Here is a 24,833-nt window from a genome sequence, read left to right as displayed (position 1 = left end):
TTTTTACCACCTCTGATGTGTAAGCATGGAGGAAACATGAAGGAAGCCATAAGAAAAAGGAAGAGGATGAAAATGAACACACAGTCATCACACTACCTCTGCATTAAATATGCACACCAACAAACCCTGGATACCTGTTCTGGAAAGGCACTACTGAAATACTATTACTCAGTGTGTATAGTAAATGCCACTACAGATATGAAAGAATACATCCAAAAAAATATATCTGATTTTTAAAATGTGGCCTATAAAATAAAGCAAAAATGACACCCTCCTAAAGAAAAGGAAATGTCAGGAAAATTCCATGGATATTGAATCGTAGAGCACGGAACGTCAGACAACAAAAAGCCTCAGAGAAAGAAGAATCATTTGCAGTTTACACCTACTTGGATTATTTTGAATTGTATTTCAATCTCAGGAAGGGAACACAAATCTTTCAGTCTGTATCCTTTTTTTTTCCAGCCCTCTACCTTCCTCTTCTCTCAAAGACAATATAAAAACAGCAGAAAAGGATAGATGGCCACATTAAATTTAATCCCAAATTATAACCCTGACAAAGATAATTCTAAGAAGCTTTTATTCATTCTAAAACAAATGGTGCTGTTTCTATGACAGCACAGAAAATCATAGTAAAAGAGCTTAGATTATTTTTGTGCATTATTTATGTTGGTGTCCAAAACTCAGCAGCGAAGGATTTGTGTCACCTAGTGAGATAATGAAGCCAATATAAACTGATTCAGCCTTCATCCTTACATAACCCGGAAAACTGCTGCGTGATGTTCATTTAAACAATTGACTCCTATTTTCCACAGTACTGTGCTGTAAATCAGGTCCGATAAGATACTGCTTTGCCATCTGAGCTTCTGATCTCCCTAAAAAGAGCTAAGTCAGCAGAAGTCAGCCAATCTATACTTGCTGAGCTTAGATACCTAAACTTTATTATGAAGAGCTAAATGAGATAAGATTTTGTATTTTTTTGATATATATACATACTATATTGTGGAAAGTAGGTGCAAGGAAATGCTTCCCCCAAAGGTCTGTTTGCTCCCTCAATCTTAAAGGTAGGAACAAATCCTCATCTTCAGCCTCAGGATCTTTGACCTTGCTTCATACACTGGAAGCTGACTTTTCAGCCAATTGCTGTTATTTGCCAGTGCTGCCTAATACTGAACTGGCTGAAGGAGAGAAGCCAGAGAGTTGTAGTCTATGGGGCGGAGTCTAGTTGGAGACCTGTAACTAGTGGAGTGCCTCAAGGGTCAGTACTGGGACCAGTATTATTTAATATATTCATCAACGATTTAGATGAGGGAATTGAGTGTACTATCAGCAAGTTTGCTGATGACACTAAGCTGGGAGGAGTGGCTGACACGCCAGAAGGCTGTGCTGCCATCCAGCGAGACCTGGATAGGCTGGAGAGTTGGGCAGGGAATAACTTGATGAAATATAACAAGGGAAAGTGTAGAGTCCTGCATCTGGGCAGGAACAACCCCAGGTTCCAGTATAGGTTGGGGAACGACCTGTTAGAGAGCAGTGTAGGGGAGAGGGACCTGGGGGTCCTAGTGGACGACAGGATGACCATGAGCCAACATTGTGCCCTTGTGGCCAAGAAGGCCAATGGCATCCTGGGGTGTATTAGAAGGGCGGTGGTTAGTAGGTCGAGAGAGGTCCTCCTTCCCCTCTACTCTGCCCTGGTGAGACCGCATCTGGAATATTGTGTCCAGTTCTGGGCCCCTCAGTTCAAGAAGGACAGGGACCTGCTGGAGAGAGTCCAGCGCAGGGCAACGAAGATGATTAAGCATCTCCCTTATGAGGAAAGACTGAGGGAGCTGGGTCTCTATAGTTTAGAGAAGAGGAGACTGAGGGGTGACCTTATTAGTGTCTATAAATATATAAAGGGGGAGTGTCACGAGGATGGAGCCAGGCTCTACTCAGTGTCAAACAATGATAGGACAAGGGGTAATGGGTACAAACTGGAACACAAGAGGTTCCACTTAAACTTGAGAAGAAACTTCTCAGTGAGGGTGACAGAGCACTGGAACAGGCTGCCCAGAGAGGTTGTGGTCTCCTTCCCTGGAGACATTCAAAACCCACCTGGACACATTCCTGTGTAACCTTATCTAGGTGTTCCTGCTCCGGCAGGGGGATTGGACTACATGATCTATTGAGGTCCCTTCCAATCTCTAGCATACTGTGATACTGTGATACCACTTCATTCCCAGAATAATAGGATGATATTAGGGATTTACTGGGGCAGAAGCAACTTGCTTATGGGAATGGAGAGAAAGCATCTCTGAAAAATAATCATACAGAGATACTTAAAAAAAAAACCCAACCCTATTTTTGCAAATAATTAAAAAAATCCATCAAAACACCAACCAAAACCAACAGAGTTTCAGTGTGAAGGGCTCTTATATGCCCTGGCTTTTGTGACAGTGAATATCTTCCCACACTAAGATAGAGGGAAACTCACCTTTCTTGTGTTAACATGTCTTTTCTTAGATGTCATTCATAGATGAATACCAATGCAATGACCAATGAAAGAGGGGACTACAACAAATGAGTTTCTTAAAGCATCTCAGGCTCTGTAATTAAGGTAGGTAAAGCATGCACCAAATACTAACAAAAAAAAAAGTGAACCTCTACCAAGCTTATTTTAAATAAATAAAGGTATAGAAATCAGTCCGAGGCATACACATCCCTATGTGCCCATGTCTCATTTTATTAGGTTTGTGGTTTTTCTTGATTTATCCAATTTCCTACTGAAGCACCAAATTTTTGCAGTGCAGTGCATTGATACAATATGCCACCTCACCCTCTTCCAACTCATAAATCATAGAAACTTGCTGTATTTAAACCAGATCACCTATAAGTGCTACAGTGAAAAAGGCAGCATTCTTACAGTGACCACAAATAGCTTGAAATTAAGCCCCCAGATAGACTAGCATATTCCCTGTGAACCATTTCTCAATGAGATACGAAGCTCTGTGTGAATTTTGATTTAAACAAGCAAAGTCCTTAGCCCATGGGTTGCAGAAAGTTGCGCATCAGAGCCCTTAACGGTATCAATATACCATTTTAGATCTTACAAAATAAATCAAGAGTACACCTTCTCCTTCAGAGAAGATTAATTAGTGATGTACCATGGCAATGCTTGGGAAAACAGAAGTTTGGGCACAAGCAATTTAAGACCTGTTGATTTACTTGCAGTTATTCAATCCTTTCTATTAAATCAGTTACTGTACTAAAAGTCCTTGGGGTGAAGCATTTACAGTTAATTATGGAACTGGTATAATCTGTCTTGCTTTCAAATTAACAATTTATCATAACAAGAAATTAATTCTCTCTTGCTCTTTTTTCCTTTTCTTTTTTTTAACAGCATATTAGCACATCAACCAGAACAGCCAGCCTCATTTCACTCCCATTAATAAGACAGTTTTCCTTTTAATTTAGAGAAAGCATGAAATTTTACCAACGAATCTACAACTCAACTATAAATAACTTTATGAGAAAACTTTCATTTCAAATACGAATGAGTTACAGATGCAAGTTTAACCAAGACTAAGCCACTGCACATAGTATTTGTGATGAAACCATTAACTTTTTGGACAATAGAGAGGGTTTTTATTTATTTCTTGTTTAGTTACCACTTTCACATAACACTAGTGATTCCAATGAACATACAATTAACAGTTCTTCTACTAAAATGCTTCATTATGGTTCTTTTCACAAATCCACTGCCTTTAAAATCTGTATTCATTAAAAAACATGTATAAAGTAATTACAGCAACGAAGATGCTTTCATGTAACAAACTGGCAGTCTGACTGAACCAAACAGTAAATGGAACTAAATTCAAATTATTCCACAGAGTTTTGAAAAAGAGTTTTCTTCAACAGTAGTTGATTTTCAGTTTCCAGGATTTGACTGAATTAAGGTTTTAAAGCACACCCTGAGAAGACACAACTATTCTTGTAGCATTTGTGATTTTGCACGAACCTAGGAATATTACAACAGTTATTGAAAACTGATTCTTAGGTGTTTTTGAGATTAAAGACTGTTCAACTAGCTGGTCATGCCCCCAGAACTTATTTTCATCAAACTTAGGACTGTTTGTGGTTTACCTCCTCATATTTCCACCTACTGAAAAGCACTCTGAAAAATAAGAAAAAAACAGAGCTTTATTTCTAGGTTTTCTTTCACCATGAAAATTGCTTCTCAGACTAGCCCTGCAGGAGAATCCACAGGGGCATACTGCTGAACACACAGCAACGGCTTCAATGTTAGAAGCCCTGAGCACTTACGAGGACCAGTAGTTAACCAGCACTGAAAAAAAAAGAAAAGGCTGCAGAGAGATACCTAAGTTATACCAACTAAACACAAACATATTAAAGCTAACTATGTTCATTAAAAAAGCATATGAATATGTTGCCAGAAACTGATTCCTTCTTACAGGCAATACGCACACACATCCTGCAAAACTATGTCTGAAGAAGTGTCTTGATATACAGACTGAAGTTGTTATGCTTTTAGGTAATGTTGAGAAACTGAGCTTTTCCCAGGAAAAATTGTAACTATGCTATCTTAATTTTGCAGCTTTTGGAGAAAACTTTTGAGCTACAGGGGAAGAAGTAGCTCTGCAGATATGTATATAAAGGCGCATTTTATGCTAACCAATCTAATTTCTATGACATACTTGCAGCTGAAATGGAGAAAAGTCAGAATAATTCTAAAAAAAAAGTAATTGAACGAAGAACTATTTGAATGAAGCACAAAAAAGCAAAAATCTTACATGCATCCATATATCCTATTCAAAAGTGTCTCTGGGGCTCTGAGCCAAAATGAGTTATACATAGGGTCCCATATATACTCTATAGCCCCACTGAATTGTTGTGGCAGTTGGTTAATCCAAATATAAGAATAAATTATCTTGGGAGTTTTATTTTAACTGTTCTGACAGTTTAAAACAAGAAGAGAAAACAAGAAAGACGGACACCCCTCTTGGCCCAAAATAAACCTCTTGGCTAAAATAAACCCCCGTTAAGTATGTAAAATGACTTTTGCCTTGGCCCAGTTGCTCTTTTATAATCACAAGGCTACCTGTTGCTAAACACTTCTCTTCTTTGCTAGAACCAGCATGCTGCACTTTCACAACAAATTTTATATATCCAAAGTGAAAGTTTCATAACACCAAAATGTATGATTTCCCACAACTTGAATCAAGGATGGCCATGCCGAGATCTTCGCATGTATGCTTTCAAAGGGCATCTTAGAAAAAACTACCTTCAAAACAAGAAATTAATTAGTATGAAATGCATACTTAGTTCCATAACTACATGCAAGAACATGTGCACTTGTCTTCATGTGCATACTAAACATCTAAACTTATAATAAGGAAACTGGAAAACATTGGATGTGTAGCCAGTACACCCACAAAATGACCAAGTGCCCCCCCCCCCACTCCTCAGCTAGCCTAAAATCAAATACGAGCAAAGGAAGCAAAGACTCATAAGAAAGCAAGATAGGTGGCATCTGTGACACTGACCAAGTAAGAGGGAGTAGGACCGGCCTCCCCTTACATGATCTACTCACATGTAATAATTCCCACAGGTTTGTTATTCGAAACAATGCCATTAGACAGTCCACAGTGACACGCACAAAAATGTAGATGTCTGTGCTTATGGTGATGTTTATTAAGTGGATGCCTTTAGCCACTTGCAGCGATGCTCTCCCCCCACCTCAGAGCTGATGCTGTCAGAAACAGGCAGGCAAGCAGGGGAAGCTCAATGCAGGAGATGAGCATAATTGTGTGGCTCATCAAAGCTCCCCCTTGCACCTTCCAACCTTTGCTCTTTTCTTTCCCATTTTCTATTAGTTTCCCTTGCTGTGCTCTTCCTGAACTCCAGCTCAGAATAAAATTGCATTAACAAAATGTCAAGGCAATAACCACATTTTTATTTCTCTCCTTCATTTTTGTCTCCTGCAAAATATATACACACTGAACGTGTTACTATGACATTATTATTTTACGTAATTAATAGTTCCAGTTCAGGATAGGAATAGATTATGCTCCATATTCTGTAGAGCCTGCTGTCCATATTAATTTACAATGTACGCTACCCATTATATGTAAAACACATAGTTGGTATTCAGTGCAGAAATACAGAAATAATCGTATGGCAACTATGAGGTTATTTAAGAATCCTAAATCTTATATAAATAATACCAGGTACAACTCAAATGCTTAAGGATCTGTAAGTTTACTTGCTATAGTAGTTATGAAAACATTTGTTGTGCTTTGGCTCCAGCGTTCACGACAACTTGATAAAAGCCTGTAACAAGCCCTTTTTCTGTGGCAAAAAGGACACTTCTGGCAGCCAGCGGAAAGTTCCTATTCACTCCTTACATACACACATCCTGTTGACTGCAGTTCATTAAACCTCCAAATACAGACCCAGTCTTTCTATGAAACTACTAACTGACAACTATGAAATAGGGAAGATGCTATCTGGCTGCTCTGCCACAGTAATGACACTTGCCCATGAACCCAGTCTGTTCACCTGTCAGAAAGCCCCCTCCTAAAGTGTCTCCTTTCTTGTCCTACTTTGGTGAACAGTCAGAAGAACTGAGTCAGGTTTAAAAGATTACAGAACTCTTTATGTGGAATTTCTAAGCAATCATTCTTTGTTGTTGTGGTTAAATTTTTACTTCTTTTCCCTGCACAAGAGGTGCTTGCAGGTCAGTAGACAAAGACTGCATTGGTCAAGAGTAAATGAAAGAGCTGACAAGGCCAGTTCAGTATATATATATGTTATAGACATATATACATAAAATCCCACACATTTCTATTGTATCTTAAAGACATTGTGCCATTTAAAAGTGGCATCTATCAAAAGCAGGAACCCAGTAATAGATAAGTATGTCCATCTGGAATAAACGAGAGCTTTTTCAAGTATATCCCTATACCTCAGCTTTCACAGCTGAGACAAGAGATGGAATACATCCAATTTTCTTGATCATTAGTCTGCTGTGCAGACACTGGTAATGAAGATATTTCAGGTATAGTTTTTTCCCCCCCTCTTTCTTTATAGAAATGGATATGTTCCCAAATCCCCATCACCACAACAGGCTGCCTCACTCACTGTGAAGAACCTGTATAAAATCCTACTTGAAATGGGACACACCATTGCCAGGGAAACATCTCTGATGCCTCAGGTTTACAAAAAGAAAACACCCACAAGGACAAAATGAGGAGCAGAGATATTATTTTTCTGGCTTGTTTTACAAAGTATATACAGAGGGCAAGTCTCTTCACCCTGTGAAAATTACAGCATAAGCGCTACCTGGCAGACTGTGTGAAGAGCCAGAGTATAAGATCTGTCACCCCTCATTAAAATAGATAAATCAGCATTAAACTCATACCTGAAGAATGTTTTTCTTTTTTTATTTATTTATTTTAAGACAGTCTTGCAGTGTTGCAATTGGAACACTGTTCTGTGCCAGGGTACCTACTTGCAATTCCTGTAAACAGCATTGAATTGACACCACCCCCTCCACCCCACCCTCAAACATCAGCGCCGAGAAATGCTGCTCTTGAAGCTCTAGCCAGCAGCACTGTAATGTGGAAAAAGAACAAAATGTACCAGTGATCCACCTCTCCTCTCAAATCCATGGTTTCTTTTACTTTGTCTGTGAAAACAGAACCACTGCTGGTCCTACAGTGCAAAACCCCCAGAGCGTGGCTTTGTCCGTCTGTGGGCTACAGGGTCTCTGTGGAAACACGGTCCTCCCTTGGGAGGGCGAAGGAGAGGGAGGGTGCTAGGGCAGCGAGAACCTGCAGACTCAACTGCCTTCCCTCGGCACTGTTTGTATTTTCCAAGAACCAGATGATGTGTCAAATTTGTTGCACAAAATGACAGCTGAGGAGCTCCTTTCTCTTTGGTCAGTTAATAGCATCAGACACGTGTCACTGCAGAGTGCAGCCTGCTTGGTGACTGATTTAAATCTCCTGCATTACATATTACCTGGATTTTTAAGGTTAAAAGGCTGTCACAGTGCAGGGACTATGTCATTTTTGCATCTTGTATAGAAGTTAAAGCTGGCAGTAAATTAAGCAGAAGAGAAGGACAAGGACAGGATGTTGATAACTACCTGTTGTCAAAAATCTCAGCATAACTATAACCTTTTCTGCAAAAAAAAAAAAAAAAACACAACAAAACAAACCAAAACCATTCCCTAAACAACGCTGCATATTTGCTTTAAAACATTTACTTATAATTTTTATTACGGTCTCTAAGAGAGCAACCTGGTCTAGTGGAAGGTGTCTCTGCCCATGGCAAGAGGGCTGAAACTAGATTATCTTTAAAAATTCCTTCCAACCTAAACCGATCTAGGATTACGTTCTATGATTCTATGACCTTGGAGCCTCATTTGCCCGTCTGGTGCATTCCTAATAAGGCTGCTGATGCAATCCATATTGAAACTAAACTGGTTTAAGACACCAGGAAAACAAACAGAACTGCAAGATGGGGATAATAATAGGTCATGCAACTTCCAGAGACCAGCAAAATTTCTGCTTCTAATGTATGCTTATGAAAATTCACCTCAATTCCCATTCTTTCCCACCTCTTTCTTAGTACACTGTTTGAATCATAAATGCCAGCAAGCTATAAAATTACTATCCTGAGAAATAAGGAGGAACCCTCTGTAGCAGCAGTGATTTCTTTCACTTCCCTGGCTCATTAATTAGCAAATATTTTCTTCTGAATGCCCACATACTATGTCCAGGAGAGTGTCTAAGAGGAGACAGTTTAAATAAGCAATAGCAGAGCTGCTGTAACACCAGCTAATGAGGTGCTGTGAAGCGTATATGCGAACAATTCCCACTGTCTGCAGTTTGAATTTACAGCGATTTGTAGGATCAGACCTTCTATTATTAGAAGCTATAAGCTATTAGCATTTTGAAGAAAGGGCTAGCAAACAAAAACTTTCAAAGGGTTTATTCTCCCATTTCCTCATGTGCTGGTTGTTTATACTTTAAGGACAGGGGATCTCAGAAGCTCTGTTGCCTTGCCATTTTAAAGCAATTGTGAAAGTCTGTTCCCATATTCCCAAGAACTTAAATTCAGCAATTCCTAGGAGTTGCAGTAAAAGCAAGCTGGGAAGCACTTTTCTAAAAGGCTTAGAAAGCTGAGTGGAAAGAGTTACTTGATTTCACGAGACCAGTATCAGCTTCTGTAATGCTCCACATGAGTATGAGAATGGGAAGGAGCAGTTTAACAGCACAAGTACTTACTATTAAAGCTATAAATCACAAAAAGAGGAAGACAGTTTAGAAAAGCAGTATTACGGAAATCATAGGAAAAGTTTGGAACTGACATCATACAGGAAGGGATAGCTTCATGTGCACTTCCACTGATTAAGTTGCATTATGTACAGGCATTAGTCTCTCATAAGCTCTAAGACTCAAATTTTGTTTCCATAACCAAAGTCCTAAACTGACCCAAAATTAAAGTTCCTCTCCTTTTAAGATGCCATGACCCAGCTCAGTGGAATGAAACAACCATCAAAGAACAAAAGTGATGTCCAGGAAAATAAGACTCAGTGTATTTATGCCTGAAATTCAACTAGCATTGGGTCCAATGTTTATAAAATGCACAATAGACAGTATACCTCAGCATGGCTCTGAGAGGTAAGCCCAAGATCTATGTGTTATCATCTCTGGTTTCATCAGAAACCTTTGCTTTCAGAGATAATTAATTGTAATAGAATAAAAGATTCTATTCCAAGTGGAAAAGTGGATTGTAGAGAAATAATTCTGGAACAGCTTTCCTGGAGCAACTGTACAGATAGAAAAAAAACTTAAAAAAATCTCATACAGATTACTCTGTCCCCTTCCCCTCTTAGATATTCAGTCACCACTGAATAAAAGAAATTTAATATAAAAGTAAAACTAAGCAGAGTGGCCTCAGATATAAATGAGAAGAGGAAAAAACACAGAACTTGTCTCCTAAAAGTATTTCTCAGCTTTAACTGTAGCTGTAAAATTAAATAAGAAAGTATGGGGAAAAAGAAGACAAGACAATGGTGTCATTTCTGTAGGCTCCTGACAAATCCTGGCAAATTCCTTGGTTAATCAGACAGAAACTCAGAATAGTGAAAAGGGCACTTCAGTTAACAAGCGAAGGTTCTTGCATTCACTTTACTAAACTGATGTCCAAGTAGAGGGAGATAAGGGCAGATGAATGGGGGGGGGGGGGGGTGGGGGGGTGGCATGCTATGCACAGTATCCCAGGACAGTATCATAGTTATGTCATGCACATCATATTGTACTGTGTAGACACTTGACTGCCTCTGGGGTAGATCTCTTGCTTGTGTACTTTTTCATGCTGTATCCTAGATTTTTCTAAATCAACAATGACAACAAAAAAACCCCACAACAAAACCACCCAAATCAAACACAAGCAAACAAACAAGCAAACAAAAAAGGGCACAAAACCAAGCAACCAAAAAAACCCAACATCAAAGCCAACAAAAAAAACTAAATAGAAATTCCCAAACCCTGCTCCTGTTCTCTCCATCATGATCGTAATATAGAATTTACAAAGGGACAGTAAGAAATAAACCATGTAGGACTAGAATGGTAGCCTGAGGATGGTGATAGTCATAATGCTCATTTTCTAAAAGTAATAATTATTTGTATCAATGTTTAAGGGGTTACACATTGTCAAATTAGGTTGCAATTTTTTGCATACAACTATTTCAGATGGTTTAATGCAACAATTCATTCTGTAGTCTACGTACTTTTCATTACTCTGATTCCACTGGTGTAATATTTCAAAGAGATTTGATCCTATTCTCTCATCAGGTGTTTACTAGATATATTTTGATTTCTGCTAATATTTTCTTGTAAGGTATTGCCAATTTCTGGATAATAATTTTAGTCATTGCTTAGGTGGGATGCTGCAAGTGAAGCCAGGAGATCTCAGAGGAAGATGTATTCATTTTGGCATTTCTTTCCTGAGAATCTGACAACCAACTATTTTTCAAAATATGTTCAAAAATATTTAGTTTACCAGATTATGTTTTTTTTTTTTTTTGTTTGGCAAATACATTTAGCTGTTTGCATTACCTGAATTGCCTCTTCCTGAAATAAGGAAACCTCATGAAAACCCATTACCTAATTCCTCAGGCCCTTGGATTTATATCGTAACAATATAATTGTTCCCAGCTTACTGACTATTGAAAAAGACAATTATATGAACCTGATGTTCTGATCTTAGTAAAAATCCATTATATTCAAATCTATGCAAAAGATGATTTTTTTCCCCTTGTGGAATGTGGAACAATTCTGTAGATAAAATCTTTCTTAAAATGCCTAAGGACAGGATTAATTCAAAGAGCAACGTAAATCTCAACTTTCTGAATGGTCATTTGCATCTACATTGTTATCTTTATATCTTAGTCTCTAAAATTATTTGAGTGGAATATGAAAAAATAAGAGGTAGTTTTGGTCTCCTCAGGGCACCTGATTGCTCGTTCAGTTCTTTCCCCCTCCACTGTCCAGCTCTGCCAATAAAACACCAGGCTTAAATTGTAAATCATAATAAAGCCAAGCTGAAAACCTTCCCCAGGGGCAGAACATGTTGCTTCTGCATTTTTTTTTTTTTTCCAGATTTCACTATAAATCAAGTGTTATCTGTGATTGCAATATATGGTTCAGCAGTATTCTTCAGGGTGCAAATCAGTTACATATCTGACTTCTCCTAAATTCATCTGCTGTGTTTATGAAGAAAAATAGCTATATATACACCCATAGTCCATGCAAAGCTATTGCTTTGGTTGGCAATTTTTGACATTTTAATAGTGAAGATTCTATATAGTATAGCATCTTTTTTTTTCGAATACTTACTATGGAATTTTTTCTGAGGTAAGATACAATCTATACGATAAAAATACAGGAGTGTTGCTTTTAAAAAAAATGTGTTAATAAAAATATCTCTCTAGCTTTCAGCTTCAAAAAACTTCCTATGTGATTACTGGTAAAGAATTAATTTCTTGCTCTGGGTTTGCATGTTTCTTTTTTTCTGTTTTCTCTGAGCTACCATTAATGAAAGCTTCTTTACATGACACTCATTGCTAATTTACAGGATCTTTCCAGGGTATTCAACATGCATATAATATCAATTGGGTTTGCATGTTTCTTTTTTTCTGTTTTCTCTGAGCTACCATTAATGAAAGCTTCTTTACATGACACTCATTGCTAATTTACAGGATCTTTCCAGGGTATTCAACATGCATATAATATCAATATTGGTCAAAATTTATATCACATGCAGAAATAAACAGCATAACTACACAGCGTTTTACTTTTGTATAACTACACTTGCCAGAAGGAACCAAAAAACAACAGTTAACAACTGATCCAATTACTAAGAAAAATATTTTTTATTACCTAGCACAAAAGGTCAGATTAGACAATCTGCTGATGCAGGGGATGGAAAATGGAAGACACAGAGAAGAAAGGAGAAGAGCAAAGGACTCATTCTGAAGGGACTGTTTCAGTTCATAGCCCTCTGTTCCTTGAACACAGCCAAGATAAGATAAAAGAAGAAAGGAGGACCTCTGCACTGCTTCGTTCTTCTCTACCTTTAGTGGGCACAGATGCAATAGAATGACCTTTCCTTTGACAGCATAAAAGACAGGAGGAAATTCTAATAGCCTATACACAGTACTTTATATCTGTAAGAAACAAATGCTGATTTAGTTTGTAGTCCAACTCCCCCACACCCTTCCCCAAACGACCCCCACCACAACAAACAACAAACAAAAGCCTTTGAGAGTGATTATAACTTGCTAGGAGCATCTTAGCATGTCCTTTAGGCAAGTACAGCAGACTCCTGTACCATCACAGCATCATGCCCATGTCTCTTCTCCCACAGTGTCTGAGCATGTCATGACCATTTCTTGTAGCTCACTGTGCTAGCTACATTCAGGTTAAAAGAGAGGGAAGACCCAGAAGACCTTGCTTAGCTCTTCTCTCTGCTGTTAGCAGCCATCTTTCAGATAAAGGCACAGCAGGGCTTTTCTTTAGCTGGACCTTCCAGTACTGCAGCTCAGTATTTTCTTAAGATGGAAAGAGCATTATATAGAAAAACACATAAGCTGCTGAGACTGTCTCTACCAGTTACTCAGGTTTGAACTCCAAATACACATTTCCTCTAAAATCCTAAGATTGTCTATTTGTGTTCTTCTTATTACTATTTCTGAGAGGACCTTTCAGTTGCTTATACGAGCATGAGCCCTGTGTTCTTGATGTACAAAATAGAAACACAACAGGAATACCAGAACAGGGCCTAAGAATCCCTTCTTTTTTCCACTTTCTTTTTTTGCTTGCACTTTAACGTAGAAGCCATGCTACTCAAAAAGAAATGAAGAGAAAAAAAATGGAAAGGACTTCCCTCACTGCAGCATTTTAGCCTGAATCACCAAGTAAATATTTCAAATGCTTTTTACACTTTAGAAAATAACATTTTTCAGACACTAGGCTAATGAGACATTCCTCTAGGAGTTTGTGAAGATGATGGAAAAGTTCCTGAATTACAGTGTTGACTTAAGCTTTGTTAAGGCAGCTATTCAGTAGTATTTACTGGTGCATCTTGACTACACACACAGTTCTGACTATAAAGTTTAAATAGTTTTTTTTTTCCGTGACTGTTCCAAATGCTGTTTAGGAATCTGAAGATACAAAGATGATATATCCCCTGAATTGCCTCATTTGGAGCACAGATCTTTGGAACTGCGTGAGAAAAAGGTGTCAGGTAAGCTATTACAAGACAAATTATATTTCACATTTGTATCTTTCAAACACCCAAAAGTAGAATGTAAGACAAGGACACTTTGCTAGAATGCAAAACAGGTTTTTGCATTAATCTTGATCTAGTTTATCCCGCATGATAAAAATTTGGGACTGAGATCCCTAAGTCACCTACACCAACATAGCTTATTTAGTAGCAGATACAGCTGAGGGTCCAGCCTTTGTTGGCGTTGGAATCAGTCCAACTTGAAATTACTCAAGCAAATGTCATTTAAGATGAATCTACCTTCCAGACCTTCAATTACCCTTGAAAACATAAACATGCTGCTGCATTTCTCAGCACTGAACAGCTTTGTTATTAGGTCATCTTACCTGGGCTAAACTAAACCAAGTGACTAAAATCCATAGCATAAGGATCCTTTCTCAAGTACCTGAACTTCAAAAAGAAGGTGTGGCAGTCACCAAGAAGTGAACGGACTTGATCACCTTTATAGAGCCAGTCATTATCAGGCTTAGGAATTTAGATTAGTGACTCCTACAATTAATACAACAGGTCATCATGTATCTTCAAGGTTTCTTTTCTCTATTTTATTTTAAAACCTCTTGCTTCCATGATAACAGAAGTTTCCAATTTTCCTTGAAAATAAATTTTAACTTCTGGTTTTACATAACCCTGAGAGCCAGGGCTTGTAAATGAAAACATCAGCAGACCCTGAAATACAGCAAAACTGTAATGCTTCTCCAATGACTTCACCCCTGCTAATGCAAAGTATTGCCAGTCAGCAGAGGGTAAAATTTCATTTTGTTATTTATGCAATGTGAATAAAAAAAATAGGTTTTTTGCTCAATGGCATAAAATGAAAGTGCTGAATTTTAAAGTCTGCAAATCTCAGGCGGATTTCACCTCAATTCAGGTATTATACTGGTGTTTGGGAATGTGAGCCTTTCTGTGAAATTTCCGTAAAAATCCAATTTATCTACTTTATAATTTTAAAGGCTTTAACTATAGCACATGGTTTGTGTTCTCTGTAGCCTTGAAACTGATTTGTTTTCCTAAGCTTTATTGAATAGTTTGTGACCTTCCTTCTCTCCTCCAAATGTCTCTCTTTAAAATATTAATACTGAAAAGTCAAGAAAAAACCCCCACAAACAAGTAATTTTGACAAAGAGATGAGAAGACAGTAGACCATGGCTCCTAAGATGAGAAAAAAAAAAGATTCCTGAGAACAGCTTGAAAACATATTTAAACATTTTAAAAGGGTGCCTAGTAGAGCAAATGTACTCTAAAAGAGTCTTCTACTTCTTTCTGTATTATCTAATTTCCCAGACTGGATTTACAGCATTGTTTCAAGATAGTGAAGTGATCTGGGGAGTGAGGGTGAATAACGGTACTTATTAGGCAATAGAAATAAATACATTAAATGAAATTGTGGTACAGTCCATTAAGTATAAAACCTTCTAATTATGCAATTAGATTTCCATGCTCTCCTTTCTATTATAACACATTACCTCCCAAGACTATATTCCTTTCTGTAAATATGGATGAATATTCATTATGAAAATCAAGACTTGTGAAGTGTTCTATTCCTGAAAAACACCACTGAAATTTCCATTATAAATACACTGGTTGTAAGCAGAAGAGAGATTTAAAAACCTGGAGGAATTTGTTCAAGTTTTATCTCTCTAAGGTAAGAAAACTACCCAAAGATCCACTTAATCTGATCATAACCTCAGTGACCCAAAGCCACGTGCCCTCTAAAAGTATTTCCAAATGGTATTTTGATTAATTTCAGGTTGTGCATTTGCACAACATATTTTGAACAAACATGAGCTTGCCCCACCCACACTCTGACCTGAATGAAAGTCAGAAGCAGTACACACTCCATATTCATATAACCTTCCTGTCAGCAAAGATAATTAAGTGATATTCAACATTATACCATCTGAACTCAGTTAGTGTCCTACCCACTCTAAATGCAAACAAAGAAAGCTCATGTCTGCCTCAAATGTATTCCATAGGCACAACCCATCGAAAATTCATCTGTTACCAGCCTCCTGCCCCAAACACTAAAGCAATTACCTACATTACAAATACTCCTCTGAGTGTGAACAATTTATAACAGTGTGCTAGTTGTAATACGCTTTCTCTTCAGAAATATCAGAAAAAATTTACTTTCTCATTTCATCCACATTCAAACCTCTAGATACTGCTATTGCTATGAATTCATACTTTTATGCCTGTAAATGTATTATTACTAGTATGGTGTTGTATTTATACTTTTAGTTGTATTTTAGCATCATGAAAAGAAAATGTTCAAGAAAGGTTTCTTTTCCTAACTTTACATTCCAAAAGAAACTTTCAAATACTAGCTTTTAATTGAAGCTCATTAAAGTTTAGAGGTCTCAAAAATTATCTCTTCTGATCAAGTCCCTTTACAGCTAAAGTTGAAAATATTCCCTTCTTTATAAATGCTTAAAGTTGCAACTGAATTATCTTTCAGATATTCTGAATGAGCAATTTGCCTATTGAACTTGCCTATTATTACTTGAGGAGCATGTTTTCTCTTTCCAGTCTCTGCTATTTCCATACATATTGTACTGTTATTTCATCAGTATGCCAATATAATATAGTAGCAGTTTGACCATACATCCTTATGACTTGATACTTCTGACCACATGGATTTCATGCCTACATTACATGAGTTGTCAATAATGATTTTGTTATAAATATACGTATTACATAAAAAAGAAATACACCAAATAAAACACAGGAATATCTTTAAGTCTAAGAGAAACCTATGGGATTGTGTGATACTTTATGGACACCAAAATATAATACCATAAAGCTAACCTTTTTAAAAGAGTGCAGGCAAAGCAATACACAAGTGCACACTTGAACACTACCTCACCCGCTGGGATTCAAAAAGGTCTACATATAAATTTCTTCTGAGGAAAACTGTGGGTAAAAAAATCAAAGAGAATTATAAATGTTTAACCTCCCTGTATGTCAGCAATTGATTTTCAGATATCAATATAGATTTAATGGTAACATTTAAAATGCTTAATATATTTAAGAATTTAAACTGAATGTTGGCATGCATCTCAAGTCATTTTGCCTACAGATTCTGAAACTAGATGATTTAACTCAGTCTATATGAATAGCTTGATGGAGCATTGCCATTTCATAACATCAGTAGCCTACCATGACTATCTAAATTTAGATTGAAAGCTTACTTCCTTGTCTGTCTTGCAGAGTAGCAGTTCCCTTAACACTGATATTGGAAACCTCATTGCTCTCTGAGCCAAATGCAGGAATATATCTTGTCCTTTTCTGCTTCTGAAATTAAAAGCATGACCTATCTTGATCTTCCTGTTGCAATGTGAAAGCTTGTTGAATTGTGTCTGGTGTTTTTAAATGAGTCTGCTCATAGTCCTAAATCTTTTCTAAACTGATTTCAAATAATGTACATAAAATCATACAAATATAACGTGTGACTGAAGTCCTGGCCATTTCTGACTGTGAAAAACAGTTTCTTCTGGGAACTCCAAGTGCTGACTGGTAAACTCCCAATTTTAAAGGCAATTTGATGTCTAATTCTCTTAGGTTCTCAGAATTTGATGTCAAATATCAGTTTGAATCAACATATTTTTCTTCCACAGCTTGAACCAATCAGAATATTTCTGATTTCTGCTACATAATACTACTCAAAACAGTAGACCTCATCTCAGGGATGTACATTTTAGTACTTCTTTAAGTGTCACCTTCGACATTTAATAAGGTTTAATTATTGTTGCTGTTCTATTATATGAAGGAAAAAGGACAATTATTAGAATTACAGTAGAGAAAGTTAGGCACAAAGCCAAGTGCAAAGTTCTGCACCTGGGTAGGGGCAATTCCAAGCACAGCTACAGGCTGGGCAGAGACTGGATTGAGAGCAGCCCTGAGGAGAAAGACTTGGGAGTGTGGGCTGACAAGAAGCTCAACTTGCAAGCATACACTGCTTCTCAGCCCAGAAAGCCAACCATATGCTGGGCTGCATCAAAAGGAGTATTTCCAGAAGATTGAGGTAGGTGATTCTCTCCCTCTATTTCACTCTTGCAAGACTCCACCTGCATCCAGCTCTGGGGCTCCAAACACATGAGCAATGTGGGCTTGCTTGATTGAGTCCAGAGGAGGGCCATGAAGATGATCAGAGGGCTGAAGCACATCTACGAAGATAGGCTTGTTCAACCTGGAGAAGATAAGGCTCCAGGGAGACCTTAGATCAGCCTTCCAGTGCCTAAATGGGACCTGTAAGAAATCTGGAGAGGAACTTTTTACAAGGGCATGTAGTGGTAGAACAAGGAAGAATGGTTTTAAACTGAAAAAGGGTAAATTTAGATTAGATGTTAGGAATAAATTCTTTACTATGAGGCTGGTGAGACACTGAACAGGTTTGCCCATTGAATCTGTGGCTGTCCAATTCCCTGGCAGTGTTCAAAGCCAGGCTGGACGGGGCTTTGAGCAACCTGGTCTAGTGGAAGGTGTCTCTGAGCATGGCAGAGGGGTTGGAAATACATGATCTTTAAGGTCCCTTCCAACTCTAACCATTCTAGGATTCTAGGACATTACGAATTCATATTAAAAAAGGACCATTTTACATTTACTCACTATTTAATTGTGTATGTTTTTATTTCATGTCTAAGCATAAAAAAAAAAGAAACAAAAGCTCCAGCAACTTAGTGACAAGGAACGAGCTTCAGCAAAGAAAACTGCAGGAAAGCATGCATGAGGTATCAAACACAGCCTGAGAGCTGTCATCAGAGTAATCATCTCCACAACTATTTCTTACTTATGAACAAATCTCTCTTTGATATTATTCCTTACTCATAAAAAAATGAAAAATTGAAATGATTTTTTCATTTAATAGTTTTCCACATCCACTCTGCAGTCTCCAAACAAAAATTTGGAAGTCTCAGCTCCAGTGAAGAGATTATTTTCATCTAATACAGGATGATGGACACAATTTACTGTTGTAATCGTGAGGTCTTTTACCGGTTCAAGGACTGAGACAAGGTAATTTGATACAATTCTGAGCTACCATAGTTAAAACAGTGGGAATCTCATGTTTGCTGCTTTTATAATGAACTTTGCATATTCTAAGCTGCATCATTTCTTCTTGCACTTTTTTTTACCGTCTTTTTCCTAATGCCTCCAAAATCAGTCCCTATTACACAGCGAGAAAGCTGCTACAACAGCAATGCAAAACACTGGATTTCTTAATTAAACTATTAAAAAATGTGAATTATTCTGAAAATGTAAAGAGACATGGGTATGGAAGGTAATTTTACTAAAAATACAGTCTTTAAATCAATCTATTTTGAGGCATACATTTATTTATAATTACAGGGCAATGGATATCAGCACTCATTAATATAGAATATTTTCTTATTTTACATCTAATTGCTTCAAAAAAGAAAGATAGACATTGTGAAATCACTATGTAAAATGAAAAACTTTATCAGGCATGTGCTTAGCGCTACACAGACAAGAAACCAAGTTCCAGTGTCACAGGACACAATGAATCAAACTCTCCAAGAGATGGACACTGTCTGAATAACCTCCCCAGCACAAGGGTTCCCTGTGTCACATACTAAATGGCACAACTGGTTCCAGAAATAGCAGTTGCTTCTTCAGGGTGAGTGGGCACAGGTTAACACAGCTTCCAGTTTGCAACAGCAAAAGCAGCACATGCTCTCTTGTCATTGAAGATCATGGCAAGCATCTTTAGGAAAGCCAGTTCAACACCATGTCCTTGAAATAATTGTTTTTCTGGTAAGGAGACAGCCTATTTTGAGACCACACATGCTACCTGAATGAACTCTGCTTGCTGTTTTTTCTAAGTTATGCATGACTTGACGTCACTAAGGCCATATAAACAAAAAAGCAAATGACCTCTTATTTATTAACTGTGAATTTTCTGTTATTTTTAATTTAGGCAATAAAGATTTACGTTTTAGGCCACCTTCCAGTCTCTTTCTCATACTGGTAAGTAGTTCTTAGTTGATATGTTAACCTCACTATGTACTGTCCTACAGAAATAAACTACTTTAACATAATCAAAACTGATATAACTTGAAAACACTAAATTGTTAATTAAAAAAGGTACGTTATGTAAAAATAATTTCAAAAACTGTTTGGGGATTATATATACATATAGGCAAATAACATATTCAGACAAATGAAAGATTCTCCACTGCACCAGTGGAAACAGGAATATGGTCCCGTGCTTTGGCATGTATACTCAGGCATTGTGTGATACCGACTTTCACCTCTGATTAACTTGTCCCTTAGAGTGACTTCGGTATTTGAGATGGTAAGTCAACATCAGCATTGCTGAAGTTTACAAGCATAAATGCCTGTCACACCTGGAGTGAGACTTAACGTCATTTAACATCTCACCACTTCTGAAAATTTTCCGTACAGTCTTATTATGCCAGTTTCACCTTGTTTGTGAGACGGAAACAATACAGAAAGTTTAACAAAGATCAAATAAATGTATGCCTCAAAACAGATTTGAAGACTGTAATTAAATGATGCCCCTGCATTCTACATTACCAGCAACATTTGTTGCTCGTTAACCAAGGAAAAATGTTTTCCACTTATCATACAAAACAGTGTTCCTGACATTCTATGAGGAATTAATTGCTGTGGATAATGTGATCTTTAAATAAATGAAAGATCCGTGGTTCCATCATCACCAAAACTAGAAATGTCAAATACAATTCATCTGGGATGCAAAAGGGAAAGAAACACAACCTTAGAGTCAGAGATGCATTGTTGTCTCTTTATAGGAATATAAAGGTATTGAAGAACACACTAATTCCTAGAAAATGTTAAAAGTGAGATCACAAAAGGCTAATTTCTCTTTCCAAAAATGTGTGTCTGCAGAAGGCCAAATGTGGAGGTAATGTTGCACTAGATACATCAAAATGTATGCAACTATCCTTGGGAGACTAACAATAGAGAGAAACTCACATGTAACCAATGTGTTCAAACTGAAGAAAATTAAATGTTGTTACTTTACCAATAACTTAAGAAATTTTCTATGATAGCTTGGTTTATGAAAAACACCTAGGATTTAATCTGAACAAATATTTGTGGCGGGCTTTTTTCCTTTCAGTAATCACAATGGATAGAGGGAAGATTTAGACGATAATTTTGCACCTCAGTGGCTATGGCTGTAAAACAGCTCAAGAAATTAAATTAGAATGTGAACACTGAATAGCAGTTCATATATATATATAATAATCTGATGTGTACAAATAAAGCAAACTATGATTTAGATTGAAGTACTGAACTAAGTCTTAAAGCAGAAGAATTTTATCCCTCCTATGCTTTTACAGTCACTAATACAAGTAGGCACTCAGCAGGACTAAGCTACAAATATTGGTTATAAAATTATAACATACAGCATCTTCTGTAGCTAAAATCCCACCCCAGAGGTATCAGAGTGTCAGAGTATGCTACTGGAAGACGAGTAATTATGAACCAGTCAGGTACCAGGTAAGTGTCAATGACCAAAACCTTAGTAAATCAGAAAAGATGCAAATTGCATGGTGCAGTCACTACAACTGCATGTTCTTCTGCATTCAGTATTACTCAGCTCTTTCAAGTAGTAGTCTTCATGTTACAAAATATCTGAATGCATTAAATATGGGAAATGAAATCTAATTCTTCACAATAGTATAAGAATTTAATCTGCTAGTTTTATTGACATTTCCTTTCACTTCTAAATATAAGGGTGTTTGTCATATTTTGTGTACCTGAGATGGTTTTTCACCATCTATTTTATTTCCAGGGTTTTCAGAACAATTTAGTTTGTGAATTCTACATACACGTTAATAATTTTTTGTACCAAGCAATTCAGACTAGAGCTACATTAAATATTCTTATTATTTCATGGCTTTATGACAGCAGTAGGAAACACCCTTCACATTTCAAGCTTTAATTGGTGGAACAGAAGCAGTAAAAAAAGAGAGGCTTTTCATCTATTTGAAGACTGTTAATAGAAAGTAACATTGTAGCCACCTTACCAAAAAAAGTGGATAATTATCTGCTGAGTTAGAATCACAGAATCATAGCACTTTGGAACAACTATGCAAAAAATCTAACTAGTGAGAGTTGGCACAAAGGAGCTGCAATATGCAATTAGGGACAGAGAAGAGGTAGGACCACAGCAGTCGGGAAATTAGGTTAGTATGGGCCCTCAGCACAAGTACATTCTTAACAGCACTGCACATTGCACAAGGAAGTCCCACAGGTCAAAGCCCATCTGGGTATATGCAGAAAGACAAGAGAGAGAACCTGCCTTCTGAAAGTTAGCATCTGAAGTGTAAAAAGAAGCTAGGTAGGTTATGTAGTAGACAGGCAGATAAGTAGACAGGTGGATGAGGAGTTCAAAGAAGCAAGGGAATATTAGTCACTACAGTACTCAGCTGTCTCAACATAACAGCTGCCTTTATATTGTCAAGTTAATCATAGGCAAGGTGACAGAAAGTACGTAGGAAAGATTTGAAGCAGGATAGTGAATTGGTTTAATATGCATTAGTAGTGTGCTCTTTCCATGTGCAAGGGAAAGTCACTGCAGAAGCAAGATCACTGAGAAAGAAAGCAATGAACAATAGATGGGCAAAGCAAACAAGAGCTGACACCTGAACACCATCTAAAATACAAAAGGCAACATTCAATACTTCAAAAAAAGCTCTGAGAAAAAGTAAAAGCTTTGTGTTCTACACCACTAAGAAGGCAGGCCCAAGAACAGGTGGATGATTAGAGCAACAAGCTGGAAAAATAACCTTTCATCAGTACTTTGAATAGCTTCAAGCTGGGTTTGATTGTATTTATCAAAAGAAAGAGCAATTGCAAGGTACATGCCGTACCTGTGCACCTTCTACTGAGAAAGTCTGCATTCAAAGTTACTTTCTAGACAGAAGCAGCTATGGTTAAACACGAGACAGATGTGAAGATCCTGAGAAAGGGCAAAATCGAGCCATAACGGACAGATGAGAAGGTAACAGCTTGCCCAGAATGATTAAACAAATAAACATTAAAACTTGCTCAAGTTTGGGTGATTAGACATTGAACAGATGTCTGAAAGACAGCGGATGTATTTAAGTTGGACAAAGATCCAGGGAGAGCGTAAAACTGTGAGTCACCAATACAGACCACATCCTAAATTTTCCGGACATTACATACATAGAGAAAATGGCAGGAAATAATTATGTCCAATAGCAAATCACCAGCATCCATACTGTTGGAGTCATCCATAGGATGAAATTTTGGGTTACTAAAAACTATTTGATAAAACTCACCACAATAATTACATTTGAGAGACAAGGACTTACTGATTTTGATAAATTCTGTCAATTAATAACTATTACCATTAAATTCTTAGTAAGGTTTTTCATATTTTAAAATTACCATGTGCTGAAAGGATGATGTGAATACATATTTATACCTTTATTACCATTAATAAATTGAGAACTTTATAGGAAATTAAGAGTATGGAAAAAAATAATACCTATCACTAATGTAGAAAAAAATTAAACATCCATGTGCAGAATGCACAGAAATGTGATGGAAGGATCAATCTGTACATTTTGAACAAAATACAGTAACAGCAGTGACTTGTACCAAACAAATCCACCCTACAGTTATCATGTGAGATATGAGCTCCTTGAACAAATAAACACCATCAGGAAATTCAGTTAAAAGTCATACAAAAGGAATCAGTGACACATTTTGTGAGAAACACATTATTTGCGGAAAAGTAGAAAAATTATATTTATTTGTACAGGTATGCTTTAGTGAGAAATATGCTCTTGTGAAAAACATCTTCTAATACTCCCTACGTCTTAAGTTCGTGAACTGTCTTCTGCCTCAGAATAAACTTTCACCAAGCGCTGCATTTTCTAGCAAAAGTGATGAATTCTCCTTGCTGAAAATCCGGTATGTTAGCGTATCATAGAAAATGAAATCAAAACAGCAAAACCCACCAGGACAAGAAGGGAAAACCTTAGCAAGTAGAGGTGCAGGACTAAGCAAACAGCAGAATGAATTCAAGTCAACATAGTAAAGGAGAAGTAGGCTGCACTGGAAGTAGAACTATGAGCTGTGCAGAGGTTACACAGTTCTCTACCATGACTCTTGAGGAATATGAAAACAAATTTGATAGGTTGATAAAACAAAGAAAACCAAAAATCTTCAAGCAACTAGAAGCTAAAAGTCCCAGTTTAGTCTTACTGAGTGCAGCAGATATGATTGCCTCGGGCAAGCAAGAAATGTGTGCAGAAGGCAGACAGCTCATCATCTTCAAATCCCAAACACTCTGTCTTGAGGTCAGATTGACTGAACTGGATAAATTCAAAAAGACAAAGCAGAATATTGATAAAGTTTGCAGGGACATCATAAAACAGTTATGTTTTCACCCTACCAGGCTGTGTGCTCCTAAGGAAGAAGGGCATCCGAAGTCATCAGTACATTAAATCCTGGCAAGGTAAAAATACCAGCAAACACTACAAATGAGACTACGAACACCACCAGATCATCGCACAAAGGAGGATCTGACTCAGTAACCCCATGAAAAGCAGGATGTCGTGTAATCACAAGGGGCAAGATATGGAAAATTTTATTGTCAAAATAAATGGAAGTTGTATGTTGACTTTCCCTCTGACAGTATGCAGTGGACACCACAAAGCGAGCAAGCTGTTGGCTGTGGTCCATATGGGCACTAGTGACAATGGGAGAGAAGGCAGCCATGTGCAGAAGGATCTATCTGTCCAAAGCAATGTGAAATCAAACAGTAATCACTTAAGACTAAGAGTTAAAGACAGACAAACTGTATTCCTAAGAATAGGAGGTGGCAAAAGTCTTCCCTAAATTTGATATACAAAAGGAGTCCGATACGGCCATGTTATATGTACATTTCCATGCAAATCTTGGAAAGTCAACAAGGCAAGAAGGATGAAGCGATACATCTA

At 37.3% G+C, this 24,833-nt stretch overlaps 1 protein-coding gene across 2 annotated transcripts in view; it reads right to left on the bottom strand.

Annotated features, from left to right (window-relative positions):
- GRID2 (glutamate ionotropic receptor delta type subunit 2) overlaps positions 1 to 24,833 on the bottom strand; it is a 729,516-nt gene that overhangs the window by 251,137 nt on the left and 453,546 nt on the right. The gene's annotated exons all lie outside the window — the stretch shown is intronic.

This window comes from Pezoporus flaviventris, unplaced genomic scaffold (assembly GCF_033815535.1).
Source record: "Pezoporus flaviventris isolate CSIRO_AGI_PZ_B2104156 unplaced genomic scaffold, CSIRO_AGI_Pfla_v1 ptg000002l, whole genome shotgun sequence".
Lineage (NCBI taxonomy): Eukaryota > Metazoa > Chordata > Aves > Psittaciformes > Psittacidae > Pezoporus > Pezoporus flaviventris.
The sequence above is the reverse complement of the archived record's forward strand: the minus strand, read 5'-3'. Positions and strand labels throughout refer to the sequence as shown.